General features: G+C 42.0%; 1 protein-coding gene across 2 annotated transcripts in view; it reads left to right on the top strand.

Moving 5' to 3' along the window:
- CACNA2D3 (calcium voltage-gated channel auxiliary subunit alpha2delta 3) overlaps positions 1-20,800 on the top strand; it is a 1,103,218-nt gene that overhangs the window by 166,533 nt on the left and 915,885 nt on the right. The window lies entirely within an intron of this gene.

The following is a 20,800-nucleotide window of genomic DNA, read 5'->3' as shown; positions in this document are numbered from 1 at the left end:
GGGCATCCCAGGCTTGGGTACCATGATCTGAAGAGTCATAAACTCGGAATCAATGGACCCAAATTCTGAATAAGTGACTTCAGGCACAGACCTCAGTTTGTCTTGTTGTTCAGTTGTTTCTGTCATTTCTGACTCTTTGTGGTCCCATCTGGGGTTTCCTTGCCAAAGATACTAGAGTGGTTTGCCATTTCCTTGTCCAATTCATTTTATAGATGAGGAAACTGAGGCAAATATGGTTAAGTGATTTGCCCAGGGTCGTACAGGTAGTGAGTGTCTGAGTCCAGATTTGAACTTGGGAAGATTAGTCTTCCTGATTCCATGCCAAGCACTTTATGTACTGTGGTGCCACCCAGCTACCCTAGGTCTCAGTTTTCTCCTTTTATAATGAGGAGGTTGGATTCAGTGGTTCTCAAGGTCCATTCTAACTCTAGAACAATCCTTCTGTGATGTAGGATCCGTTGTGGGATAAGAAAGGAAGCAATGAGGATGTAAAAGATAGAAATGCTGCCCAGATCATGCCAGACTCTTGTGAAAGCTCTCCTTGGCATGTCCATACAGACATGCCTGGGTCACTCCTGCACTGGTAAGATCATTCCATGATGGTAAAAATGGCCAGGTGTTTACAGCGAAGGGAGAAATTTCTAGTAGGTTTGTCCCGATGATTTCATATCTCTTGTGTCATAGGCAAATTCACATCATTTTGCTAGAAGTTTCCAGCAAGGAAAATTCCAGATATGGGAGATCCAGCAATGGGCCAGGGCAGAGGTACCAGACAGGAGGCAGTGCAGAATGTCTAGAACAGAAACAGCCTTAGAGAACCACACTGCATGTGAATAGGTCAGATTTGACATGCACTAAGACTTTCAGCTGATTTAAATCACTCAGTGATTCCTAGTCATTTGACAGGTAGCAAAATATCACCCACTTGTATCCAATTCAAATAGAAGTCAAGTTACCAAATCATAGATAAGGATCCTTTTCAGCCACATATTGACTTAGAAAATGTTAACTATGTTCTATTGCGTTTTTATCTATTTTGATATTCCAAATTACATTGTGATCTGATTGAGGCCTCAGAGTCCGGAAGGCTTGGGTTCAAATTCCCTGTCTTACACATTCTGCACATTTGACCCCAGAAAAAATGATCAGTGCCCTAGGCAACTCTCACACTGTAAACTGGCAATGTTCCTTGAAGAAGGGATTTGCCACACAGGGAGCTCTGTATCCTGATGTCATCCTGGGTCTAGATCAAATAATTCCATGCTTGACAACTGCTCACCTACGTAGAGTAGTTTAGAGTTAACATGGTTTTTATCCTCTTAAAAGCCCTGGGAGGCAAAGCACGTGACAGCCCTTTTGTCTTCATTTGACACAGGAAGGAACTGAGGCTCAGAAACAGATAAAGGATTCACCTTTGGTTCTTCTAAGGGTCGTTGGCTTTAAATTGGAACTAGGCAGAGAGATGAGTTTAATCCACCCTCCTTGCATCTGTGGAAGAGGAAGAGAAGAGGGAACTAACTTACCCAGCGCCACACAGGTAGCAAGTGGCAGCTGAGGGCTTTGAACCCAGGCGTTCTGATTCCAAACTTTCTCATGTGAAATATACAGTCAGAACTTGGGCTTTTGCATTAGTCCATAAGAATCATGTCATTCCATCTCAGTGATGGCTCCTTGGGTGAACCAAGAATTTCCTGTATTCACTAATCTGTCTAATGTTAGTGAAATATGGGACCCTGTGGAAAATGATGGCAGTTCAGGTCAAGGTTTGAGGCCACCTTTTGGGGAGAAAACCTCAGACCAGAAATGGGCTGCATCCAAGGGGGGAACCTGCGGATGAAAGAGTGCATAGGGTTTGTTTCAATCTCCTTCCATGTTATTTTTGGATGAGATGGGCCTGACACATGAGGAAACTTCTCATGCTTTTTGGTTTTGTTGGTCTCCATTGGGATGGATTATACACTTAGCTCAACAAGAAAAATAAAGCACTGATTTATGCAGGCATAATGTGGCCTGTAGGGCAGAAGGGAGTGAGTCAAGGGCCTCAGAGGGACCAGTGAATCAGAGGGGAGCCCACCTGGATTGCAGAGGATAAACAAAGTCCAATAAATTTCAAGGCTCACATTCCATCATGGCTTTCGGGTGACCTCATGATACTCAAATGTCTCAGTATGAGAGGAAGATGCAGTCCCCAGATTCCCTCCACCCCCAACTGCGATATTGGCCGCTTGGAACTATTTGGTTGATATTTTATTACTTACTCCTTCACGAAAGTGTGATACCTGACAGTGGTAAGGATGGGACCATGGGTTCCCAAAGGCTAAGTCAGTGAAGTTCCATCAGGTCCTACTAAGCTCAAAAGGCTTATAGTATGAAAGTGGTGGCCCACTGGGTATAGACTCATTGTCCAAGGACCAGGCCAACAAAGTTATGAGAAGATAATGGCATAGTTGACTGTAGGGTGAAGATTTTTTTGGGGAGGGGGCAAAGATGAAGGATCATTGGCTCTGGACTGAAAGTGCTTTGTTCTTGAAGCTACCCTAAGAATAGCACTTCTCCTCATGCCCAACAATGCACATTGTGGTCCTCCACACCTGGTTGTTGCTGCTGTTGTTGCGTTTGTCCTTTGTTGCCGAAGAAGACCATGCCATCAGAGAAATGATGACATGACTTGCACTTGACTTTGAGTGAGGGAGGGCTATGCAGGTCACCAGCCTCACTTCTCCTCCAGAGCCATCTGAATTCAGTGACCAGATATTCATCAGGATGACTGGAGATAACCCAGGATGCACTAGGAGACCTTGGGCCCTTTAGACCAAAGTCTATTCAGAAACTCACTTTAGGGTGAGGTAACACCCATTCAGTGAAGAGGCTTCTTTAAGAAGTAGCCAGAGGATGACCCCTTTAATAAGAGGCACACCTGGAAAGAAAGAGAGAGAGAGAGAGAGAGAGAGAGAGAGAGAGAGAGAGAGAGAGAGAGAGAGAGAGAGAAACAAAAAAAGGAGCCTGATGTGATAATTCTGATGTCCTGTACTACCAGGCAGAACCAGGAATACAGGACAGGCTCAGACATCCCATAACACTCTAAATCTACCCTTGTTTGACATGACACACAAGATCACCTTTGCTTTCTCTTCTGATGTGACATCCACAGGAAAAACCTGAAAGGAAAGTAAATGAAAATACAGTCATATGACAATGGAAACTCATCCCATTCAGGTCATCTGCAATATGGCAAATGAATGGCATCATTCTCATTTTACAGTCATGGAATGTGAGAGCCAGGAAAGCCTTAGGACATACCTGGTCTAAGAATACATTTTTACAACATATCTGGTCCAACTGACCCAGAGGAAAAACTAGTCCACAACAGAGGTGAGACCAGATCCTAGGTCTCCTGACTTCCAGTCCAGATGTATTTCCAGAGAGCCACAAAGAATTTTTGGATGAACTAATTAACCACAGTTCTGTTCATTTTCTCTCTCAGATTGATGTCTTTTTGTTTTAATCAGGATCTGTGCTTTCACCAGTGTAGGGAACTGTGCCATAGAGGTTTACCTGAGGCAAAGAGAGGTTGAAATGCTTGTCTATGATCTCACATTTGAGAAGTTTGTCAGAAGCAAGAGTTGATCCTGAGTCTTTAGGCCTCCAAAGTCCTCCATGCTTTCATTCACTTAACTAGTATTTATTTTTTAATTTTTTAAAATTAAATTTTATTTCATTTTCCATTCAAATTCTGCCCCTACTACCTCCCAACTTTCTTATCTATTGAGAAAACAAGAAAAAACAAAACCCATCACAAATATTAACAGTCGTTTATTGAGGACGTAACTAATATTTACCAGGAAGTATAGGGCTGCTACGTGGCACTAGAGTAGATAGTGTCCTGGGTTTGGAGTCAGGAAGACTCATCTTGCTTCCATTCTGGCTTCAGACACTTACTAGCTGGGCAAGTGACTTATGAACCCTGTTTTCCTGCTTCTTGGCTATTAGAATCATTATTATCATTGCCATTTATGCCATTATCCAGTTGTCACCCTACTAGCCTGAGTCCCAGGAGAGATGATGCTGCATTTCATCAAAATGTTCCATTCCCCTCCAGGGCCTCAGACTGTCTCTGCAGACACAGCAAGTGATCAATAAATGCGTTCTGAATGGATTGGAATTGGTCTTATGTGGACGTGACATTGGCCAATAGACACTGAGTCTGGCACGGAGGATCAATCGTATGAATTATCATAATTACATGCTGTTCTGCTTGTGGTTTTCAATGCTGCAGGGAATGTATTTGAAATTTAAGAAATTATAAGTAGGAAGAAATGTACAACAAAATTCAAGGATTAAGAAGACGCCCATAAAAGTGTCCAAATCTAAAGAAAGTCAGATCTCCTCTCCCTGCCGTTGCCACTGCCCCCCTCCATAGTTCAGGTGACTGAGGATTGCTATATTCCTGATCCAGCAAAAAACAAGAGATCAAGGTGGGCCTTCAAGATCTATACCCCCATATTGTCTTTCCTCAAGCCCTTACCTTGGTTGAGTCAATTACTGTGACCTAGGAGGATGAAATCAGCTATAAGTCTTTGAGTCCAGGAAGACCCACACCCACCATACCAGTTCTCGTTCTGGATTACATGGATGGCTGACTCAACTTGATCTCTCTGATCTGGACAATGATCCTGCCACCCACCGACTCCCATCAATGGTCACCTTGAATGTCCAGTTCCTCACGTGGTTAGGTAGATGTGAGGCCATGTCATGCTTCCATCCTCTCCCTGAAACCTCCTAGAACATCTGTGCTATTTTTCCTTATTTCTTCTTCTGCATGTGGTGCTATCAAAATCAGACTCTAGAGCTGACAGAAATCAAATTACCATTCTTTAAAGCATGCAGTTACAGAGAAGATATTGAATTCTTGTCTATAAATGAACTTGTTCTCTCATTCCCAAATGAATACTTCTCTCACCCTGCCTAGAAGCAAGGCCCTAGTCATGCAAAGATTGGCATTGTCACTTGGATGACTCACTTCATCTCCAATTATAAGAGAAAAACATTTCCATCCAAGACAAGTACAAGTGGTTGGTTCTGAGGAAAAGGTTGAAAAATTGGAAGGAGTTCCCGTCAGGCAGCAGACCACATTCACGGTGGCCTGTGTCACCCTGCCTGAGTGCAGATCCACTCAGATGCTTTCATTGTTCAGAAGGTGTGCAGGAATCCTGCCAACTTATTTTGTGGAATGGCAATAGTATTGGGACAAGTCTCTCTTTCTTTTTCTTCTTGTAAGCTTAAGCTTTATAGAAGCTACCCTTAACCTGGGGAGCTCATTTTTAAGGACTTGGTCACATGCCTCTGGGTAGTTCTGTTCTGGATTCACTGTTCTTGCAGCAGTATCTTGAGCTGTGACCCAGGGAAAACTACTGTGGGAGGGTCCTACCAACCAGTTTAATGGCCTAGGACATCCCTGAAATCCATTTTGAAATTTTCCCCTCTTTTTTATGGAGTTCTCCCCCTTCCCAAAGTAGAGTACAATGGAAAGTGTGACTCCAGATGAAGAAAAGCCCCGGTTCTTCTGTTCTAAATTCCAAAGGGTGTTAACAGGTAGTGACTGGTCTGTGACTGAGCAGATGGAGGAGCTTGCTCAAAGGAGCTGCCAGCTTTGTTTGCTGATTTGTTTTAATTTCATACATTTCGTTGATTTCATATATTTTGTTGCCGAAGAAGACCATGCCATCAGAGAAATGATGACGTGACTTGCACATGACTTTGTTTTGAGTGAGGGAGGGCTGTGCAGGTGGCCAGCCTCACTTCTCCTCCAGAGCCATCTGAATTCAGTGACCAGATATTCATCAGGATGACTGGAGATGACCCAGGATGAGGCAATTGGGGTTGTGACTTGCCCAGCTAGTGAGTGTCAAGTGTCTGAGGTGAGATTTGAACTCAGGTCCTCCTGATTCCTGCACTGGTGCTCTAACCACTGCACCACCTAGCTGCCCCTCATACAATAAAAGGATACTGTAGAGGACTTTTACTGGGGAGAAAAAAAGAAAAACCTCCATTCATATCTGAAATAGTTTTAGCACCATCTGTTGACAATTTCAGCAATGTTTCTAATTTTATTTTTATTAAAAAAAAACTGAGGTGCCAATGAAACAAATAATTATTTGAAATGCTAGGTCAAGAACCTTAATCAATTAATTGCTGTCATTGCTAGTGTCCCAAGATAGATACTGTTGTTTTGAATGTAAACTCCTTGAAGGCAGGGACCCCTTTTTTTTTTGTGGTGGTAGTAGAACCTTTCTTTATGTATCTCCAGTGTTTAGAACACTGCATGGAATATAGTGAGTGCTAAATAAGTGTTGAATGACTGGTCAAACATTTTCATGAAAATAATAGTAAGGGGCGTTTGTTGTTTCCAAACATTTCAAGGTTCCAATGTGCTTTATACAAGTGATCACATTTGCACCTTACCATAATCTTGCAAGAAGTGGGTACTATGGATATTATCATTCTCATTTTACAGGTGAGGGAACTCAGATACAGAGAGGGAGAATGATTTGCATATGATCACAGGGCTAATATGATCAGAAATAGAATTCAAATCCAAGTCTTCTCCCCATGCCCACGTCCAGATGTGTAGCCACTATCATGCGACTACGAGGATTGATGAGGAGAGGCTCCTTTAATCTTCACCGATTGCACTGTTTGCATCCCATCCCACCTCCGAGCTTATGAATTGTTATTGTCTGTTCTTCAGCAATAGATGGAATGTAAGGTCCTGGAGAAAGAGGATGATCACTTTCTTTGTATCTGTATCCCCAAGCATGTGGCATGGTGCTTGGCATACAGTAGGTGCTTTCTAAATGCTTGTTAATAGTTTGATTTGTGGCAAGCACTTTTTTTCTGCCTGACCAAAACAGAAGGCAGAAATTAAATGATAAATCTGTATTTCTTGAGAACTTCGTGTTTTTCCAAGGACTCTAGAGTATTTAGGAATGTTCAGTTTGATTCACCATTTTGGATTTTTAGCTGAAATTGTGAGCAGGGCCAGATGATAATAATGCCTAAGATTTCAATAAGTTCTTGGTTTGCAAAACATTTTTTCTCAGCCACTCTGAAAATTAAATAGGAAATGTAAGTGCTATCCTGGCTATTTTGTAGAGGAAATGACCGAGGGGACTGAGATGTTGACTTCCCCATGGTTTCAATCACTAATAAGTGGTGGAACTGAGTCTCTGACCCAGATCTTTCGATTCTGAGTCCGGCGATCTTTTTGTGCTGCTGGATGCTAGCCTGAAGCAGGAAATGGAATGTCAGAGTAGAGACTGTTTCCAATCATTGCTACCACTTTGGATCTGACACGTCTTACTTACCACCGCAGAGTCTGGGGGACTATTGATCTTTCTGGTTTGAGCCATTCTTATTTATGAAGTCATCTGAGTGACTGTGGTGTTAGATTTAAATAGTCATCTTGCAAATCATTATTTTTTATAGGACTCCTTGGACCTAATCACCCTGTTATCATTATCACCATTATTAGCAATCAACCAAGGATGGTGGAAAGAATATTTGTCCTGAAATTGGAAAAATATAGTCCAGATCTTGACTCTACATGAAACTTTTTTTGTGTCAGCTAAATTGCTCAATGCCTCAGTTCCTTCATTTGTAAAACAGAGATTATACCCATCCTATGTGTGCAAAATTGTGAATATCAGATGTGAAAATTCTTTGTAAACTCTAAGGCATATACAGAAAGATAGAGTGGTAGAAGGAAGGAGGAAATAAGAGATGGAGTAAGCATTTATTAAGTACCTACTATGTGCTAGACACTGTATTGTTTTATAAATACTACCTCATTTGATCCTCTGGACAACCCTGTGAGATAGGTACTTTTATTATCCCCATTTTATAGCTGAGGAAAATGAGGCAGATGGAGGTTAAGTATAACTAGTAAGTGTCTGAGGCTAGATTTGAACTTGGGTCTTCCTGATGGCAGAACCAGTGTTCATTTTCTGTGCCACCTAGCCAGAGTGAATGAAGGACCAACTATGGAGAGAGAGAGCATCTAGGTTTCTCTTCCCTACCTCCAACATTACTTTTTGACTATGGGTCAAAATCTCAGTTTTCTCATCTGTAAAATGGGGATCACAATAAATATTTTACCATCTTCCCTCACAAGGTATAAAGACAATAATTACAGTAAGGCACCATGTGAATGTCAGTTTTTAGTACAAAAGCATAGTGTGTAGTTAACCTTATCACCATCATCAAGAAACATTTATTGAGGATCTACTGTCCTCAATAAAAATTCCCTACTCAGTTCTGGGACTACCAAGAATTGGAAGATTGCTAATTCCTTGTCTTCTTGGCCTTGGGCCTCTTCTCACTGAGCATAGGTGGGAGGAAATGGGGATACTTAGCTGGGAAAAGATGAAGCTTGGGGCTGAGCCAGTAACCATCTCCAAGTATGTGAGAGGCTGTTATAAGGAAGAAGGATTTTGTTTGTTCTCCTTGGCCCCAGAAGACAGAATGAGGAGCAAGGGGAGATGCAAACTTAGGATGGTTTTCAGGGAATACTTCCTAAGGATGGAGTTACCCACCAGTAGAATGGGCTGTCTCTGGAGGTGCTGTGCTCCCCCTTGCTGGCCATCATGAAGCAGAGCCCCGGTGACCTCTTGCTAAGGATGTTGAAGAGTCATTTCTTGATAAAGTCTCCATTGGACCAGATGGCTCTGAAGTCCTTTCCAAGGTTGTGATTCCATGAAGACACCATCACCCAAAGCAGGCTTGGCACAGAAAGAATAGCAGAAAAGGCAGGTGGAAGCATCACCCTCCTGGTGGCTCTGCAGAGGTCACTTTAAAAGCAAGAGGCTGTTGATTGAGCTGGGAGGTGGGTGTGGGGGAGTGATGAACTCTGCTCAATTCAGCATCTTTTAACATTCTCTCTCATGGCTTTCAGCATGGAGTTGAGTAATGGACGTCCTGGGTACCACTGAGCAGGTGATGGTTTGGGTGAGGACTGAGGAGCCCAGCACTCCATCTCCCAGCTGCCACTGGGGCTTGTGAGGAGCTGAGCTAGGGCTGGGTAAGAGGAGGGCAGGGACCATGAGCTCACTCACACATGGCACCTCAGTAATGAAGTTATCTTTCATTCCTCCCCCTGCCAAACTGGGGCTGCACAAAGATGTGTGTCTTGGGCAGTGCCAGCTTTTTGCGAATGGCTACTGTACCCCCAAGCGTGCTCAGATCATCTCTGGGTAGTGATTGCATCTTATTGATGTTCTATGTCTTTTCTAGGTCCCTGTGCATCACAGTAGGAGGCAAATTGTTAAACAAAATTCAAGCTGCTAATGAAAGCTGAGGAAGAGCTGATCTTCTTTGGGTCTCTGTTGGGGGAAGAGAGTCTAGTGTAACAGGAATGATTTCCCTCACATACAGTACATTGTGGGGGATACTCTCCTCAGCCCTTGGTCTGCTTTCATGTGAAGTACTAGCCCAAAGATGTTGGCAAATGGAGGCTACTGCTGTCTATCCTTGGGTAGCCTGGCCACAGGCGCAGGCTAAGGGCTTATCAGAGAATTGTTGAACTGAATCAATCCGCCACATTTAGCCTATGTGGACTCTGCTTGGCACCCTACTTTCAACTTGATGGTTTACTCATTGGTCTGGCCTCATCCTTCATGGCATACTCTTTGTATAGCAGATAGTAGAGGGATAGGGACTGAAACTGTCATTCTATTGATACAGGGAACTCTCAGGTGAGGAAACTCCCCTTACCAAGGCCAATTTGCACTTTTTCTGCCATTCAGTTTTAGAGATCTACCCAGATCATTCAGAAAGTAGGACTTGAACCCAGAATTTCCTGGCTCAGAGACCAGTTCTCTATCTACTACTCCCAGCTGTCTCTTCCAAGTAGAAATGTCTTTCAGCCAAATTAGTCCTGGGAACCAGTGAGAAGATGCGAATATAGATTATCAGGCTTTGCGATTCTTTTAGGGTCTGAAGAGGCCCATGAGTTAAAAATGCAAATAATGAATTTGTGCAGTAATGATACAAGTCATGAATCTATTTGATCAATGGTGGGTGCCTAGTTGGTCTGGGAACCTACAAGTTCCTTGGCAAGCACTTGTTAACCTGACTCGACAAACTGGAGTTCATCTGTTGTCAAGCTAGATAAACCACTAAGACAATGAATGAGTTGGAGAGATGTAGTGGGAAAGTCCCCTACCTGGGAGTGCAGTATGCCAGGTAAATCACATATCCCATTCCCTCTCCCTCTCTACATCTTCATGTTAATTAAATGTATATTTCTAAATATTTTGAGTGATTACCTGGGGAAAGGAGTTGGAATTCACAAATCATAGTTTCAGAGTTAAAACATTAGACACTAGAGAACATTTAGATTAGTAATGGGCTTATGACCTTTTGTAACTTTTGACATAGTATTAGACAGTCAGCCAGCGAGGATGGAAGGCTGGATTTTGTGTCAAAAGAGCTGGATTCGAATGTTATTTCAGATACATATTAGCTGTGTGATTATTGATAAGACATTTAGTCTTTAGGAATCCTAGTTTTCTCATCTGTAAAATGGAGATAATGAGCTATTAAGTGCAAAGTTTGAAGTGGTATATCAGTGTCCAACAGTCATCTCTTGCTTCATCCAATAAAACCAAGGTCATGAATAGATGAATCCTAAGCACCATCCCACAGGTAAAGATGATTAATTGGGGATAAAAAGACCACAGGAATTAAAGCTGGAAGGGGCCTCTATTTTCAGAGAATCACAGGATCTTCCACTTGGAAGTTCCATTGAGTTCATCTACTCTAAATTTTGAGTTTACTTCCTGTATGACCTTAGGCAAATGTCTTCCCCTCTCTGTACTTCAGTTTCCTCATATGTAAAATTAGGGGAGTTGGACCTGGGTGTCTCTGAGATCCATTCCAGTTCCATAGCTTGGATCTTACGATCCTTCTACAATGTCCTTAGCAAATGATTCTTGAGCTTCTGCTTGTAGCCCTCCAGTAATGGGAAACTTACGACTACCAAAGGCAGCCTATTTCACTCTTGGGGAGCTCTAGTTATTAGAAAAGGTGGTTTTTTTTTTTTACCTTATATAAAGTCAAAATCTGCTTCTTTACAAATTCTGACCTTTCCTTCTAGTTTTGCCCATGTCTAATCCTTTTTCTACATTATCTCCTTCAAATATTTCAAGCCAGCTGTTGTATCTCTCTCCCAACAAAACTTTTCTCTTAGTTTAAGCAAAGGGTGAGGAACCTGAGGCCTCGAGGCCACCCGTGGCCTTCTAGGTCCTTGGATATGGCCTTTTGACTGAGTCCAAGTGTTACAGAAAAAATCCTTTTATTAAGGGGATTTATCCTGTGAAGTTTGGATCCAAAGGACCACACTTGAGGACCTTGAGGGTCACATGGTCTCTAGCCACAGGTTCCCTGACCCTGCTTTAAACAAACACAGTTTCTTCCTTTGACAAATCATCCTGTGGTCTCTAGTCACCTTTGCTTCCTGGTTTCCTTCCTCTTTACATGTATTCTAGTTGGCCAATATTTTCCTTCACATGAGGTGTTTGGAAATGAACATGATGCTCTGAGGTGGCCTGCCAAATACAGAGGACAACAGGCCTGCCACACCTCTCCTAGTCTTCTTTTAACGTAGCCTAGGATTATGTTAGTTTTTTTTTCTCTGCCTTGGAAGAATGTGGACATGTATTGCAGTTTATGGTAACTCCCAGATCTTTTCCCCCAAAATTATTGTCTAGACTTATCTCTTCCTTTTTTTACTCATGAAGTGGATAGTATTTGTTTATTCTTCTAGACTGAGTCTGACTCTGTTATTTAACATATAAGCTCTCTCTCCCAGTTCCAAGTCATCTGTACTTTTGGCAGGTAAATCTTCTATGGCTTTATCTAAATCATTGGTAAGCATGTTGAAAGATTCCAAGCCAAACCCATATCCCTGTGTTTACATCAATCCGTTATACATGGAACACAGACACCTGGTCAGGTCTGAAGCCTCCTAAATATACTGTCATCTTGTCAGAATCTCTCTGTCTTGTCTACAAGTATTGTGAGAATTAATAAAAAACTTTAAGGAAAAATAGGCCTGCTGTGTTTATATCACTCTTCTGATTTATTATCCTAGAGAGCACATCAATAAAGGAAATGAAATTACTCTATTACGCGTTCTTGATGAAGCCAGGCTGATTTTTGATAATCATCTTTTCCCTTTCTAAATGCTCACTAATCATCCGTTTGATAATATATTTAACAGTTTTTCTGGTAATGAAAATCAAGCTCAGTGGCCTATAGGATGTAGACTTTAATCTTTTTTTTTTTTTTTTTAATTTGGATCATTTGCTCTTGGGGAAAAGCTGGGAAAATTGGAACATTGTTAGTAGAGTTGTGAACTAATCCAACCATTCTGGAGAGCAATTTGGAACTATTCTAAAGGGCTATAAAACTGCATACCCTTTGATCCAGCAATACTACTACTACGTCTGTATCCTAATAAAGTCATAAAAAAGGGGAAAAGGCTCATATGTACAAACATATTTATAGCAGCTCTTTTTGTGATAGCAAAGAATTGAAAATTGAGGGCATGAGCATCAATTGGGGAATGTCTGAACAAATTGTGGCATATGAATGTAATGGAATACTATTGTGCCGTAAGAAATGATGAGCAAGCAAATTTCAGACAGACCTGGAAAGATTTACATGAACTGATGCTGAATGAAGTGAGCACCATCAGGAGAACATTGTACATAGTGATAGCAACATGTGATGACCCATTATGACAGACTTAGCTCTTCTCAGCAATGCAATGATGGAAGACATTTTCAAAAATCTCATGATAGAAAATGCTACGCACATCCTGAGAAAGAGTTATGGAGTCCGAACGCAGATCGAAGTTCATTCTTTTTTTCGTTTTATGTTTTTTTCCCTTTTGTTCTGCTTCTTCTTTTACAACATGACTAATGTGGAAATATGTTTAACATGATTGTACATGTATAATCTATATCAGATTGTTTTCCATCTTGGGGAGGGAAAGAGGGAGGGAGAAAAAATTGGGAACTCAGAATCTTATAAAATTGAATGTTGAAAACTATCTGTACATGTCCTTGGAAAAATAAAATATTATGAAGTAGGAATTTGTTTCTCAATCTGAAACATTTGCCCTTATATAGTTCTATGGCACTGTTTTCTAAGATCTTTTAAAGATTACCAATGTCCTTCACCATTGAACCTAGCAATTCTTTTTGTATATAGCTCGCCTGGGTGTCGTGATGAGTTCACTGAGGGCAAAATATCAGACATATGTAAGGAATAAGTGAAAATGAATGAAAATGCATGTACTATGTATCATTGGGCATTTACTCTGTATCAGACATTGTGATAAATGCTTTCTGTTGTTGTAAAGTTGCTTTTCTGTCTTGTATGACTCTTTGTGATCCCATCTGGGATTTTCTTTGCAAGGCTACTGGAGCAGTTTGCCATTTGTTTCTCCAGTGATAAGTGGATGGGTAGGTGAGTTATGTTCTATAAGTTAACACAAATAGGATTGGGGTATTCCCAGAAGGGTCTTTTGTTCTAGGAATTCTCAGGGATGGTGAGGTTACCCATAGGGTAATTTATTAACATTCCCTTTGGAGGAATACCCATGTGATTTAATGATTATTGTCAGAGGTAGAGGTAGAAAGCAGAATGGTGTTGGAGGTGGGATGAAGGAGGCTAGATTTGGAAAACCCCAGTCCACTGAGAGCCCAGGACATTGAGGTGGGAGTTGCAGGCTGCATCCAGTCTCTGAAATTCTTCAGATTCTTAGTTCCATGGAGATAGAGACCACATTGCATGTAATCCCTAGTACCAGCCATAGTGCTCTGTATGCAGTAGTCACTTAATACATATTTGTTGAGTGACTGGGTTGAGTAATCATGAATTAAGACAAACAAATAAAACTCCATCTGCTCCCTTAACTAAGCAGGTCTGTGTCATGGGATGGTCAAGCCTTGATGCTGGTTCCTGAAGGCACGCTCTTACATAGAGAGTGATGTCTATTCTAGAGAGCCTAGAACGTGGTCTTTTTCTTGGGAGACCCCAGTGTTTGAGGCAGGGAAGGAGAGCAGATGTAACAGACCTCCCCAGAGCTTCTCCTTTGATCTACTCTTTAGCAACTCATGTTTCCTTTCCATTGTCTTGTTTTCTTTGCTAACCTTTCCTCCTCCCTACCTCAGAGCAGCACTTTGGTAGGAAGGTTTGCTTGGAGCATGAGAGGAGAGTTTTGGTTACTTCCTCCCTGAGGTGGCATGGTTTGGTGGATAGGGTCCTGGAGTTGGAGCCAGAAAGACCTGGGTTCAAATCCTTCTTTGTCAACTAAATTCTTTTGCCTCAGTTTCCTCATCTCCGAAAAATGAGTTGGAATAGATGGCTTTTGATGTCCCTTCTAGGCCCACGTCTATGATCCTATGGTTCTATGTCCCTTACCCTCTCTTAGTCTCAATTTCCTCATCTATAAAACGAAGCGATTCTATTAGATGGACTTTGAGGTCTCTTCAAGAACTATAGCTGTGGTCCCATGGTTCTCTGTCCCTTAACCTCTCTGGACCTTGGTATCTTCATCAGTAAAATGAGGAGATTGGACCAGATGCCCTCTAAGGTCCCTCAGGATTAGATCTGCAGTCTTAGGATTTGTTTCCTTCTACCTTAGCTAGAAGCATAACAAAAATGATTGGTTCCCTTGGATGGGTTAATAGAAAGATACCTTGTGTAAGTAGCATGAAATGTACCCTTAAACTAAATTTTAAGTGTAAATCATATCATGGGCAGAATAGATCCCAGGACACTAGATGCCCTGGGAGAGAATCCAAGTGCCTGCCCTGTGGGGTTTAAGGGACTAGGATATATGCAGGTAACTTGGGACCCGGTGAGGTCACTGATGGGGAGTGTGCTACCAGATGTGTGTGAGTGGGGGGGCAAGATAGAGCCAAACCAGGGAGGAGCTCACTGAGGGTAGAACTGCTGGTCATAGGGAAGCAGGACTGACAGGGTGATTCCTCTTCTATGTAGTTTTTCCTAACCAGGAACTAAATGAGCCTTTCTGTTTCTAGGCCACTGAAAGACAGGTGAAAAAAAACTGGAGACACTTCACCTGGAGAAGGGAACATTCAGAGGGGTTCTTTTTTTTTTTTTTTTTGGACCTCAGAGGACAGAAGTGGGAGTGTTGAGTGACCATTGTAGAGAGAGACATTTGGGCTTGATGCCAGGAAAGCTTCCTGACAACGAAGAGCTGTGCAGTAGAAGGATGGGCTGTCATGGGAAGTAGAGGATTGTCCCTGACTGAGGCTCTTCAAAGGAGTTAGATGACCCATTCTTGGATCCACTAGTGGGGATTTGTCTTTGAATATGGGTTGGACTGGGTGGTTACTGAGACTTCCTTCAATTTCAAAATTCGATAATTCTGAGCGTTAGTGCTGTCAGCATTACACTTGAGACCTCCAAACCAAACCCTGTTGGCCCCACCTTTGTTATGACAGTAACCTCAGGTGTGGACCCAGGTCTAGAAGCCCTGCAATCATTGAGTAGAAAGCTCTCAGACATCAGGAGATGTCGCTGGCCATTTAAATGTGACATATTGGCTTTGCTATTGTAGCAATAGCAATTGTTTGGTATTGCCATAAGGTAACAATAGTGTTACCAACAACTCACATTTATATTATGATTTGAGTTTGACAGAATTTTTTGCCACCATATCTCTGGAAGGGAGGGTGTAATTATTTCACCCTCGTTTTATAGAGAAGGAAACTGAGTCTCAAAGAGTGGAAGTGACTTGCCTTGGGTCATGCAGCTAGTAAGCTGAGTGGAAATCTCTCCTGAATTCAAGGTCAATGTACACCACCAAACAGAACACGTGACATTGAAGTGGGTGACCTTTATCATTACATTCTATTCCCCAAATAACAGGAGTACAGATTTCCATATGTGGGAAGCAGAGGGATGAATGTGTGCTTATTTGCTTTTTATCCCAATTGCTTATGTTATTTTTTAAAAGGCCAGGACATCTACAATGTGATATTAAGTGCACCGGGCTGTAGATTATTCATTAGGTTCTCCTCCAAAACTAACAAGAGTTACCATGTGAATAATGATCTCTGACTGTTTCCTTTTACATAAGCCATTTCCTTAATTAGGTTTCAAGCTTCATCTCTCTTGTTTTTAACTAAAAAAGCCAAGGGAGAGAGAGAGACAAATTATGTTGTGGGGGAAGAACAAAAATCTGTTCGAGAAAAATAATGGGCCAATCTTGAGCTCAATCAATAGAGGCACTGGGCTGGGCAGGAATTGGTTGAAGCTGCCCTCTGATGTTGACTTAGTTTCAGCCCTGGAGGACTCTCTCCTCCCCCAGGAGATCTCTCTTCCCCACCCCCACCTCTTCCTCCCTTCCCCTGTCCCCCCCCCCCCAGCCTCTTTTCCTGCCTGATTTTGATGGGCATTGTGGGTTGCTTTCAAAGTTATATTTTTGTTTGTTTGTTTTTGGGGGTGACTTTGACCTGCAAGGAAAGCCTTAAATCAGGGAGTCCATGAAGTCTGCAGTGTTTCTCAGGCCCTTAGTATGAAGAGGTATGCTGTCATGCTGCAGAGAAAGAAGTGTGGGGCGAATCCACAGAGCTGTGTTCTCCTACTTGTCTGAGTGCTCGTCTCATAGTCTCCTGAATCAACTCTCAGGATGCCCAACAAAGGAGCCACAATGTGAGTTATGGGATACAGAAAGAAGCACCAAGGAGTACTAGATTAGAAACCAGAGCCAGTCAGTCAATGAGCATTTATTAAACACTTACTATGTGCCAAGCATCATGCTAAATGTGGGAGATACAAAAAGAGACCGAAGACACTCCTGGACATCCTAGTCTAATGGGGAAGACAATAGCAAACAAATACATACAGAAAAGCCATATGAAATAGAAGCAGGAAATAATTAGCAGAGGGAAGAAATTAGAATTAAGAGGGATTGAGGAAAGCTTCCTGTAAAAGGTGGGCTTTTATTGGGACTGAAAGGAAGTCAGAGAAGTCAGTAGGTAGAGATGAAGAGGGAAAATGTTCCAGGTATGAGGGATCAGTCGGAAAGAATGCTCAAAACTGAGAGAATGGATTGTCTCATTCACAGAACACCAAGGACCGGGATTGAAATCCTAACTCTGCTACTTACCTCCTATATGACCTTAGTCAAGGCACCTCACCTATTTCCTCATCTGTAAAACAGATGGTTGTACTAGATCCTAGGACCGTAGATTTTGAGTAGAAGGGACATGAGATCTCATCTGGTTCACCGCTCTCCCTCCCCCTTTTTTGTAGTTGAGGAAACTGAGGCCCAGAGAAATAAAGGAATTCCCTAAGGTCATACCCTCTAGCATCCATCCTGTGCTCCTAATAATTTGAATTTTGCCTGCACATTCTTTGCTAAACCAGTATGTTGTGTGTCATTAATTGATACGTGTTGGAATTCGCTCAATGATACCAGAAAGGCTGAAGTACCAGGCAGGGCTCCTGAGACATAGCTAAGGTTTGTTTATTTTCATCACAAATAGTTCCAATTTGTCTTTAATTTTGAATCAAGGACAAAGTGAAGTAAATCATTCATCCAGTGTATTGGATCACATGTGACTTTGAATCCCAACTGACTTCATAAGTCCTATAGGATTCTAGCCCTGGGGCCTTAGGGAAGGAAGTCACCTCATCTCTGAGTGACAGAATTTCGTCATTCACAAAATCCTGGGTTGGGCTAAATGCTTTCCAAGGTTCTTTCTAGACTGAAATCCTGGGATTACGTGATGTCACTCCATCGTACCTGTAACAGCCAGGGGAAAAACGTGTAATATATGTGTGTATGTGAATATGTACATATATATATATATATGAATGTGAATATATATGCTATATGATGTATGTAGAAGAATTTTACCTGTATGTTATGCCGGATGACTGGTTTAATAAAGCTCTGCCAATGTCAATACAATGTATCTGTAAGACTGAAACAATCATTTGCTGAATCAATTTTAAAAACGTAAGTAATCTCACAGGTGCTCTCCAAAAAATGAGCTCCATGGTTTACCATGGCAAATATTTCCAACCTCAAAGCAATATAACTGCTCTTCTGAATGTTCCAAAAAGTAATGAGGTCACTAAAACTGATACTTTGATCTTCCTTGGCCAAGAATTAATACACAGCATAGTCTAGGCTGTGTTTGCATGGATGTGTGTGTGTGTGTGTGTGTGTGTGTGTGTGTGTGTGTGTGTTGTTTTAAGGAATGCAGGTATATCCTGTTTTATGCAAACCTAGTAGGCCAACATTTGGAGCCAGAAAACAGACAAGCTAGTGGTTTTACAAAAATGTTCACCATAAAATCTTTTCACACACATCCTTTATTGTGGATGGAGCACAAAAGATTCTTGCTTTTGGTTAGGCTCCAAATAGATCACCTTTAAGATTCTTTTTCAAGTAAGAAAGAAAAGAATGGAAAAGTATGCATTTAGCACCTGTTGTATACCAGGCACTATGCTAAGTCCTGGAGATACAAATACAAGAGGGAAGATATTGTTTGCCCTCAAGTAGCTCATGTTCTAATTGGGGAGATTCAGTGTTACTGTTGTTCATTCTTCATTCTCAAGGAGGACCATGACATCAGGAAGATGATGCCATGACCTGAAAGTGAATTGGATTTTGATGAGGGAGGGCTGAGCAAAGACATTAACCTCACTTTCTCCTCCAGAGTCACTTGGGTCCAGTGGCCAGATATTCATCAGGACGACTGGAGATGACCCTGAATGCAGTGGGGCACCTTGGTCTTCTTAAGATAAGGTAGAAGCTGTGGCAAGGGAAGGGCATTTTAGATTGGAAAATTATAGAGATTATGAGGAAAGTCATGGGGAAGATGATACTGACACTCTCTAACAACAATGACAAAATTTCTTTGATTAAAGATGCTCCAAATTTCATTAAAGTACATTGAAAGTAGTTTACTTTTTAAAAAATCATTGTACAGTACTTTCAAGAACACATTTGGTTTTGGTTCAGAGTACTGATTTCATTGTCTTTCAGAGAACTCCTGGTCTAGAGATTTACTCCACCAATGTAAATCCAGAACTCTCTTTAACTTGGTCTCAGGGAGTTTCTAGAGGCACCAAGACTGATCACTTAGTCAGTAAGCATTTATGAATACCTGCTACGTGCCAGGAATTGTGTTGAGTTCTGGAGATTCAAAGATAGGTAAAAGACTCCCCTGGCCTCGAAACGCTTGCAATCAAATAGGGGAGGAAATATATATGAATACACACGCATATATACATACATATATCTATACATATGTATATCTATACATATATATACATATATATATATATACATATAGATATAAAATCACTTCAGATATATACAGGAGAAGTGAAGATAACCACAGAAGGAAGGCCCTAGCAGCAACACAAGGAGATCAGGAAAGACTTCTTGTAAAAGGGAGGATTTTAGCTGAGACTCAAAGGAAGTCAGAAGGCAGAGATGAGAAAGGAGAGCATGTCAGTGACCTTCCCAAGGTTCTCCACATGGAATGCCAGAGGGAGAACTTTTATCCTCTGGCTCTCTTCCTAGCTCCAAGGAGAGCCCTCTGTTTACCAGGGCAATCGAGACTCTCCTCCAGGAATACAACGATGGTATTAATACAAATAATCCCTTATGTTCACAGTGTCAGCTTTTGCCTTGACTCTAAAGCATTGTCCCAGCTATTGTAACCCTCATCATGTCCCTTTGAGTTATTTTAGTCTGCCCTCCCACATGTCCTTGTAAATTATGCTGATGAAGAGCTAAAGAGTGTATAACAAATGAGGGGATGGTGGTGGTAGGGGGGGAGAAATCAATGAAGACAGCCCTCTAGTCCCAAGCAGTCCAGGAAAGTCCCAGAAGCAGTGGCCATCCCAAGTGGGCAGAGGAGAGATTTCTCAGTTTGGAGTCAGAGGGCCTGTGTCTGAATCCTGGCTGTGTTGCTTACCAGCTGCACAGTTTTCTCTCCTGTGCAAACAGGAAGTTGGACATCATGACTTCTAATGGCCTCACCAGCTCTAAAGCCATGATCCTCATCCAACCCATGGTCAAGGAGATTTCCCTTCTATCATATTCTTGACAAGTGGGCATCCATCCCTTCCCTAAAAACCTCCCCTGATGGGGCATTGGCCACTTCCTTAGGCAGCCCATTGCACTCTGGGAAGGCTTTGGTTATTCCAGGTTTTATACCTCTGTTTACTTACCATCTTTTGCTACTAGACTGAGCGGAATCAGTCTCATCTCTCTCCCTGCCCAGCCTAGCCTTTCAGATACTTAAAGACAGTCTCTACTTGTCTCTAAGTCAGGCATCCATATTTCCTTTGACTGGTCCTTCTGTGACCTGACCCAGAGCATGCTCTTACTGTACTGGTGGCCCCACTGGGAACATCCTGGAGCCCTCCTCTGGATGAATGGAAATTTCTTGGGATAAGGGACAGTTTCATTTTTGTCTTGGGATTCACACTGCCCAGAATATGAGGGCTTGTTGACTCACATATTCTGACTCTGATGCCCTTCCTAAAAATAATGCCCAGTCCTAAGGGTGAGCATCCTCTTCTGGAGGGGCTTCTACTCTTGTATATTCCCACAAGCCAACCAGTATGGAGAAAATGCCTAATCTAGCTCTCTGACCTCCTCTTCTTTCTCACCTAGTGCCAGATCTTTGACCTTGATTCTGCTTTGGGTTTTGACTCCACATCCTTTCTTGACACT

This window comes from Notamacropus eugenii, chromosome 3, assembly GCF_028372415.1.
Source record: "Notamacropus eugenii isolate mMacEug1 chromosome 3, mMacEug1.pri_v2, whole genome shotgun sequence".
Classification (NCBI taxonomy): Eukaryota; Metazoa; Chordata; class Mammalia; order Diprotodontia; family Macropodidae; genus Notamacropus; species Notamacropus eugenii.
Note: the sequence above shows the minus strand (reverse complement) of the source record. Positions and strands in the feature narration are given on the sequence as shown.